Source organism: Meleagris gallopavo, chromosome 4 (genome assembly GCF_000146605.3).
Source record: "Meleagris gallopavo isolate NT-WF06-2002-E0010 breed Aviagen turkey brand Nicholas breeding stock chromosome 4, Turkey_5.1, whole genome shotgun sequence".
Lineage (NCBI taxonomy): Eukaryota > Metazoa > Chordata > Aves > Galliformes > Phasianidae > Meleagris > Meleagris gallopavo.
The window spans coordinates 9565178-9574253 of record NC_015014.2 but is presented as its reverse complement, the minus strand read 5'-3'; the positions used below and the strand labels follow the sequence as shown (position 1 = coordinate 9574253).

Here is a 9076-nt window from a genome sequence, read left to right as displayed (position 1 = left end):
AAAAAAAAGAATCTGGTGTTCTTACTTTCTTGAAGGAATATATTCCTGTAGGAGTTGAATAAGGGCTTAAAATCTCTACTTACGTTTAAATTCTCCCAGTTTTCTGTGTGGGCTTTGTACCACTCCCTGTATTTTCTCAGAGAACCTATTCTAAGTTGGTTTCCATTTCAAAAGAACTATCATATGAAAGCACCATTCCTTCCTTACTAAATATTTCTTGGAAATCGTATTCCTAAATTACATAGGCAAACCTCCACAAGAAGATAAATCCTGTCAGAAATCAAAGTCATGGAAATGGCATCTCTGATAAGTAGCATCTGGGCAGGTTACTAAGTAATACAAAGGCAGTCATACAGTCACAAGTCCTTAGGAAGTGCAGTTGACAAGAAAGTCAGAAGTAAAGAACAGAGAAGCCATTTGATGAACATTTTTCCAGCTACAACCTGCAGTACAAAATTCTCTTGTTGCATATCTTCTTTTCAAAGTCTATTTTATATAGTGTGTGTGTATATATATATATATATATTTGTAAGGTATTGGGCTAGGCAATAATTGGTACAAGATAGCTTGGCACTAGTGAATAGTGTCTGAACAGTGAACAAAGCTCTCTTTTGTTTTTGTTTTTTAATTAAAAGAGGTGATCTTTTGTACAGAAGAATAGAAAACACCCAAGTTCAACTCCTGAACTGCCTTGCAGAGGGATCCTTTTCTCTCTGCTGAGAGACCTGCCTCCTGATTTTGACACCAAAGTTGGAATATGCCAGGATAAACATCTCAATAAATAGACACTTATGTGTGTGTGTTGAAACTAATTCTGAAAATAAACTCTCCTGACATGAATTTCTTTCTGTAAAGCTTATTTCACACTTCACAGGTCACTTCACCTGAAACCACCATTTTCACGCCTTCTTATATGGTTGTTATTCACAGACAATAGTTACAGGACCAGGCTATAGGTGAACTGCAAAACTCGGGCATGATCTCACTCTCACAGAGCTGAGTACACATCTGGTCACATTTATACTTATGTCAGATTAAAGGATGTGGATTTATAGTTCAGTTTCTGATACAGAGATTTTGGCAAGCTTATTATTTGGGAATTTATTTGTGAATATTTTTAGTCTGAATTGATTTGACCTATGTTTGTATCTTCTCAAAGGAAATAGTAAATATTGTTATTTTGTTAAATACAGAGTTATTAGACTGCTCATTTACCTATGCTATTTCTTTTCTTATCCTACCAGAATTTTCTGTTTGAAAGAACCTCCACTTTTCTGCCACCAAATTGTCGTGGAATTCATTACCTCCAATGAGGTGAGCAATAATGTGGAATAAACAGACCTCCTGTGAGTGGGAAATCTTTCCATTCCTTTCCTTTCAGTTTGACCTTTAATAAACACATTTCTCTTTACTACATGAATGCCATTTCATCCCCTGGATGCAGTGTATTGCTTTATCCTGGAGAAAGTCGTGACTTCCATGGTTTTTAATACTGTGTTCACCTGTCCAAATCCTTGTCAGATGTCAGTAAAAATCTGATTTTTCTGCCAATGTGAATTAATTTCCATAATAGAATTTCACTAGTAATGCTTTTTTTTTAATGAAGGAGCATTACTTTGCTTATGAGTGAGTGCAGCATTTAACCATATAAGAAGTCTAATTCAGAGCTTTCTGATGTAACTCACCACATAAATATAGCTCTTGGGAAGCTTCACAGAGACTCAGCATTTAACGCATACTGAAATCAACACAGATAAGGCTTCTGTTGTAAGTTTGCTCCTTACTTTCCTTAGGGAAAAAAAAAATCCACTATCTAAAAAAATAAATTGAAATCAAAACAAACAAATAAAAATGTTGCCCATCAAAGTGAAGTGTAACAGAGTTACAGCACAACATGAGTTTGATTTAGTGGTATTCAGTTACCACTGCGGGTAACTGGCACTTTCCTACAGCAATCCTCTTTTTTTTTATTTATTTTTTTATTTTTACATAATTTGAATGCTTTTGAATAATGGCACCCTATAGACCACAAAGCGTGAGAAATACTGCATGGGAACCAACAGCGCACACTGCCTCACACCATCCTCATAACATTCTCCAGCTGGCTTTGTCAGAAAGAAAAACAACAGGGAAGTTATTCCTTGGCCTGTTAGAGGCTAGAGCCTTCTCCAGGGACTTCTGGTTCTTTTTCCTTGTTCAATTTATGCGGTTATAATTTAATATTAGTAAAAACAGTTTTACTGCAGGGTCTCCTGAGCCAGCCCTAGGCAGGAAAGTTGTTTCCCTTTCTTGACTTCTCACTCTGGCACTTTCTTTTTCAGTGAAAAAAACTTGCCTGTCGAGGATAGCACATGAGAACACGTCTCCCCATGGCAGAGAGGGCAAAATGAAATGAAGGTCTCCTTGATCCCGAGAACATCAGCTCACTCGGCATTGATGGGAACACCACATTGTGATTCTCCACCCCCAGTCAAAAAGGACTTGTTCTTGCACAGCTTTTGAAAGAAAGAGTACGGCACCTTTGCATTCTGGACAATGGATGGAGATTACTCTATGAAAATCCCTGTGGAAAATCCCACCTCTCCATGCCAGCTTTACCTTCTGATGCCTGCGGGCACTTCCCTGAGGAGAACAGGGCTATCTAATTCTGATCAGGTTGCCATCCCATGCACTCTAGCGGCAGCTGCACGGAAGAAAGTTGTCTGTATCCTGCTAGGCTCAGCTTCCAATATTGCTGAAGAGAATACAGAGCCAGTGAAGAGTCACCCCCCATATCAGGTGAAAGCATAAAAGTTACAGAGCCAAATGTTTCAAGCACAGTCTGTATCTCCTTCATCACTGCTTGCCAGGCACAGCCCACATAGTCCCTGTGGCATCAAGCTATAGAAGCAGGTCTGGCATCAGCATGTTCTGCAGAGCAGGTAAGATGCTCTGCATAGAGCCCTGCTGGGGAGATCTCATCTGAGCTAGGAAAAGCAAAATCCATTGTCAGTAGTTGCATGTTATTGTCTTTTTTTCCTTTGCCCTTTTGTCCTGTTAGTTTCACTGAACATCATGCTGCTGAGAATTTACAAGGCTGGCAGGGTCTAGATTTCATCTACTCTGATATAACTATTAGACTGTGATGATAAATGAGTTGTTTTTCCTTGGGGAAGTTAAGTTTTGCAGCTAGCTTTTGCTACCATTTCTTCTCCCATACTGCATGCCAGGCCAAATGCCTCCTTGTTCATGTCCTCAGGCTTCTTGGAAATATCTGGAGAAAAAGCCTCCACTCCTCTAGTTTCAGTGCAGATGGGAGAATAGTCAAGAAAACAATAAAGAACAAAGCTGTGAAAGTTCTACCTCAACTGAATATCACCATCTCTGAGTTACTTGATCAGATGCTGTTTTGGTGGTGTTTACTTTTGTACAATTTTAATTTTGTTTAAAATAAAACTTAAATCAGCATAGGATTTGTACCTTAAATAATCGTTAAGATTTCTCTGCATGGTTTCCAACAGAACTGCATGGATTTTGTGTTTTTTTTCTACGTAGCAAGACAAAGCATAAGGTCAGCGAGACTATTTTGTTGTCATTTCTATAATAGTGTTTACAAAGGCAAAAAGGCTGTGGGGCATTTTTTTTGGTTAATTCATGTACAGTTTTTCCTGTATTTAAATGATTCCAGCTTGCATATATCTTTATTGCTTGCAAAATAAATCTCAGTTGACATCCAAAATGCTATTGGCATGGGGCACAGTTATTATTCCAGTGCTCTTGGCTCAAACAGCATTTTTGCACTACCAGGGGATTTAAATGTTACGCATTTCCTTTATTACTCTGGACCTTCCGAAAATGACATGGGAAGAGAACAAATGACAAATACATTATCTTTTGGATGTCAAAAATGTTTCCTTAAAATTTGAACCAAAGCCTGCTTTTCAGTGAGCAGCAGGGCAGAGACGAGCAGAAAAGCAGAATGTAGAAGAATTTTAATGAGTCTCATGCTACCCAGACACTGTCTTTTGCTGTTTTTCTCCAGACTTTGTGCCACTGAGTATTTTGGAATTGCCATTTCTAGTTCATTAAAATATAAAAGAAAACAGGTAATGCAGCTCATGCAGGGAGATTTGTGAAATGATGAGTCAGGATGGACTGCAAGAATCTTTTAAATAAAGAAAACATAGATATGTAAGCATCCGTCATCTACACAGGCAAGTGATGGGCAATGCAGAAAGTACTTGCCACGTCACTGACCTGTTTGGGCTGCTGCAAAGCTTCAGGACTCACTCACTGAAATGTCTGAGCTGGCACTTCCAAACGTTCTGCTCCTCATTTAATCTCCGTTTCTGATTTTCATGGCTACAGAGATGAGAAAAATACATTGCTGTGTCTAGATGCAGTAATGTGGGAACTCAAAGCACCCTATGAACTCCAATTCTCAATATTTCTTCAAACTAGACTTAATTTTGAAGGCTGAAGATTGATTTTCTGAGATAGACTCCAGAAGCTTAAAAAAAAGAGAAGTGCAATAATAACCTTAAAAGACTGTAAAAGAGAGGAAAGTTCAGGTGAAGCAGTATTACTACGAAAGACAGTTCTCTCACAGAAATTCTTGTACAATTTTAGGAAACTGCTGACACGAAGAGCTGACAAGGTGTTTAGACAATTCCTACCTAATATGTTCCTTCTGTCAGGACAAATTCTGCCATTTGTTATTTTTTAATAGTGATAATACTGAACAGTATAAAGGAGGAATAGGCATAACTCACAACTATGTGAGCTTAAAAACAAAAATCCAACTGCCAGTAATGTGTACGTATAACATGGACTTGAAGGCACGTTTTTGCATACAAAGTTTCCCAGTTTCTAAAGATGTGTTCCAAAATATATTAAAAGCTGTAACTGAAATTATGTGATTGTTAGACAGTAAAACTGAGGTAAAGGCGGGTAGTGGCATATCAGTACAGAAGATATTAAAGCACACTGCTAAAATGGACAGTGGTAAAACAACAGAATTCAGAGGAAGGCTGAGGATGAAAAGCTCAACTCAATAACCAAAAAAAAAAAAAAGAAAAAGCTTTACTTGCAATCCTGCCAAAGCTGTCTATTATCTAGCAAAGTATTTTTAGAAGTTTTTTGTAGTGCTTTCATCAGTCGCTGTAAATTGAAGATCGGTGAGCCTTGCATCAATATAAAAGAAGTTAGATACAATAATCATTAAATTTAGAGTTTTAAATAATGTAATCCCGAGCTGTAGTGGCTTTTTAAAAGAAAATCAAAGTGAGCTTGAAAGATCATGAGATAAAAGTGTAAGAGAAAATAATCTTGTAAGGAAAACAAAGCAATAATTGATCTCTGACATATATTCGGTATTCAGAAAGATATGGATTGATTTAATATACTAAACACTTAAAAAGGATAAAAACTATCAGACTTCAGAATTAAGCCCAATTTCTAATGAATGGAAAGAAAGAGAATCTTTCCATGTATATACCTGACATTTCTTTGTTGCCAATAAGGTAATTTCTTGAATTTTTCTCCAGCACTAGCTTCTGTCAGGAGCAGATTGCTGGATCTGATGCTGGCTGGTAATTCAACTTGCACTTCTGCTGTGCAAGTAACTGCAAGGTGAAGGAGACATTGTGAAGAAACCAAAAAGATGGGTAAAGGACACAGAAATATTTCCCTCTGAGAAGCTGCTTACAGCAAGTGAGTTCCTTTGAGGAATCCTTTGTATCCCTCCCACCCTGCTAAGGTGCCTTAGTTCAGTCACCAGAAAGAAGACATCCCAGGCGGCCCATTAGCAAAAAATAAAAAAGGAATTGCAAAAGCGTACACAGAAGAAATAGAATCCCACTGGCCCTTTTTTGTGCTTTGCTCAAGATTCACATCAAAGGGCGTTTTGCTGTAAAAACATATTTCTTGTTTCTATGGAACCTTCTTTGTGAGAATGCTAATGTTCTTTCTATAGCAAGGAAACCTTTTCTTTAAAGCTTTGGCCAATGATCCGATGTTTTCAACTCTATTCCAATAAGGTTAGTTCTTCTGAAATCCAAAGTGCACAAACAAGATAGATTGTAGAAGGCTCTCTAAGAGCGGGCTTATTTCACTGGAGTCACAAGCAATATTTTTTATCCATATATCTAGCAGCAAAAGGCTCTGATATGGTAATTTTTACAGCCTTTACTTTCTCTTCTCCTTCTTTTTTATTCACTTCAATTTATTTAAAACAAGGGATGTGCAGCCGTGTATTTCGTCCTGCCAAATATGTGCCAAAAAGCACATGTACTGCACCCATCAGAGACTGATGCTGGCTTGGGATACACACAGGCAGGTCTGTTGGATCAGGAACAACAGCTGAGAAGAGAACTGGTCTAGAAAGGAGCGATCAGACTGCTCTTGGCAGGTGAATTGCTGCATGACGTTTGCTATTACCACCTTTTTTATTGCATTCCTGCCTTATAGAAGGTGCCCGCAGCTGTCATGGACCCCCTTGTAGACAGCTGAATAAGCACAGTTTCCAGTTTTTAATGTGATTCCTTTCATAGCTTTCGATTTTCCTGTCACCTCAGAATTAATATTTTGGTAATACTTCCACATGCTGTCTTCCCGGGGATCATACCCATTTATTTTTTCAAAAGCTGCTGAAACAAACTGAAATTCTAACAGATCTTTGTTTCCCTGCTACCTAGGCTATTCTTGAAAGCTTTAAGCTGTAACATGTTACATTAAAAACAAAATCAACGTTCATATGTGCAATTTTAACCCAAAAACATTGTATTGAAGTTGCAAGTTTTGACATTCATCATGCTCAGAGCAGCAGGATTACAGGAGAATAGGTCCTATGGTCTGTGTAAGCAGAAGGCAACTCTTCCCAGTTCAGTCATAGTTATGGCAGAAAAATCCATCTCTAGTAAGAAAGAGAATATTGAAGAAAATACTTAAATTTTATAATTCTTCATGTAACACAGAAGCAACCCAGAATGCACATCTGAGACAGCGTAATCTGGGACTTAGCTGAGAGACAATAGCAGTAAATATTCTTTAATTCAAAAAACCGAGTACTGAAACCACACAAAAGGCACTAAGAAAGTGCTACAGAAGATAAAGTGAACAAACTGCTGGCCACGTAATTATTCTCCCAGCAGGCTCATCAAACAATTCCCAGCATGCCCTCCTACCTCTTCTGGGGATGTTTTGACTAAATCTAACAAAATAATAGCTGCAGTCACCTCCTTACACAGTCACTTGTGAAACAAATTGGATGCAGTGTCAAGTCCTTGAAGGAATTGATGATTCTTATCAGCAGTATTTGACTGTCAGATGCAACCACCTGGCAGAGATGCAATCCTTTTGCAGGCAATTGGAAAAAAACAACTTTTTTTTTTTCTTTTTTTCCTAGATTGAGAAAGCCTCAGGGAGGAAAAGTGCTGAAATGTGCATTTTTTGTATGTGATTTTTTTTTTTTTTTAAGAGGAAAGGGATTTTTTTGTCATGTTAGGTTGCTTCGGGGAAAGGTAGTTATGCTTTTGGAAACTTCTCAAGCAAATCAATCAGTTCACTCCTCATTAGTGCAGATATTATCTTTGCCCTCATCAGGAAGAAGAAAGATGAGCAACCCTGACTTCAGAAGCTGTTTCAAGACACTCGTTACATCTTCTAATCCTTGTTATAAGGACTTCAGACTTCAGAACTTCCTCCCAAAACTGAACTAGAACTGAAAGCTTAATTAGGTCTTTACATGAAAATGATTGTCAATTTTACTGTGTCCTGGTTAGATCAGAACTGCTAATGCAAATATTTCTTTCTTTCTCTCTGTTACCAACTACCTGTAACCTGGAGCAAGAGCTTCACAGTTAGGTCTCTTATACCCATTGGCTTCACAGCTCAGTTTTGATAACCATAGACATATTGTAGGTCTGAGTAGCATTTAACAATGGTAGCAATTTCAGCAATTTGTGGGTTTTAACTGTAGAAAAACTGTAGAATAATAGTATGATAAATTTGCAAGGTGAAGTGTGATTTCTCTGTGCACATTATACACCCTATCGACCATAAGCATAAAGCAGTCTTTCTACTCCTTTAGGTTACAAGAAGTTGAGAAGGAAAATGCAGTTCCCCTCCCTGACGTGCAGCAATCTGGTAGTCTCCACTAATAATCAGGAGCATGAGTTCATCAAGGTCTTGTTTTCTGGATTTAAATCAGGAAAACCATTGAAATCTGCTTTTGCTGTCAGACATGAGCTATCCCTTAGGAGGAAGGGACAGGACATCATCTGGAATATCCAAGTAGGATCATGCTGGTCATGATGGAAAGTTGGTCTAATGTCACAATGAAGCTGCAAAGCTACTCAAGGCATCCATGAGACCTTGGGATGGAACTGATAGGAACTCCCGTTTTGTTAGCCCTGAGTATTCCAAACCTGTCCACCATTGGAGAGTTCTGCTCATGTTGGATAGCTATCAAAGTGCATTTGTCTCTCTCCTACAGACAACGAGCTGAAGCAGTAGCTGGCATAAGTCAGGACAGTGCTGCTGAATCAGTTAGTGCTGAGGGAAAATGACATGATTCCCATTGTGCGTGCTATATATGTCTTGTCATACTTCTGTGAAGGAGAAAAGTTATGAATCTCCTGGTGTTTCTGATCACTTCACAAATGCATGTCCTTTAAGGTGAAGAGGGACCATTAATCTCTGACCATGCCTCAAGTGGGTCATAGTCTCATGAAGTTACCAATGCAGCGAGGCATATAACTTGCAAGTTAGGAATAAGACAAAACAAGTCAGCTAGAATGAAAGCCCTGGGGTGTTACTGCTGCTGCACCCATGGAGGGCAGAGGAATGTGCTCAGAGCCTGCCCAGCCAGCACTGGCCATGTGCTTGCTCCTCTTCCGTCCCAGGCAAAGGTCCTGGCCATCCTCTTTAAAGTATCCTTAAGTATGAGAGGAGTAGTGCTGCCAGAAATATTTGCTTGTGAAAAGGTTATAGAGTGTAAAATATTACCTTAATGAGTTCTTTCAGTCACCAAATCCTAGTAAAGCAGAACTTTTCAGTCACCAAATACCAGTAAAGCAGAATCTTTCCTTTTTTTTTT

General features: G+C 38.5%; 1 long non-coding RNA gene across 4 annotated transcripts in view; it reads left to right on the top strand.

Annotated features, from left to right (window-relative positions):
- The window catches only part of LOC104910533, a 72989-nt gene extending 67619 nt beyond the window's left edge, over window positions 1-5370 (top strand). For all 4 annotated transcript variants that reach the window (XR_004159465.1, XR_004159464.1, XR_004159466.1 and 1 more), the window contains 2 exons: window positions 1245-1314; window positions 2322-5370. This is a non-coding gene — a long non-coding RNA (uncharacterized LOC104910533). The remainder of the gene's footprint in view (window positions 1-1244; window positions 1315-2321) is intronic.
- Window positions 5371-9076: the final 3706 nt, after the last annotated feature.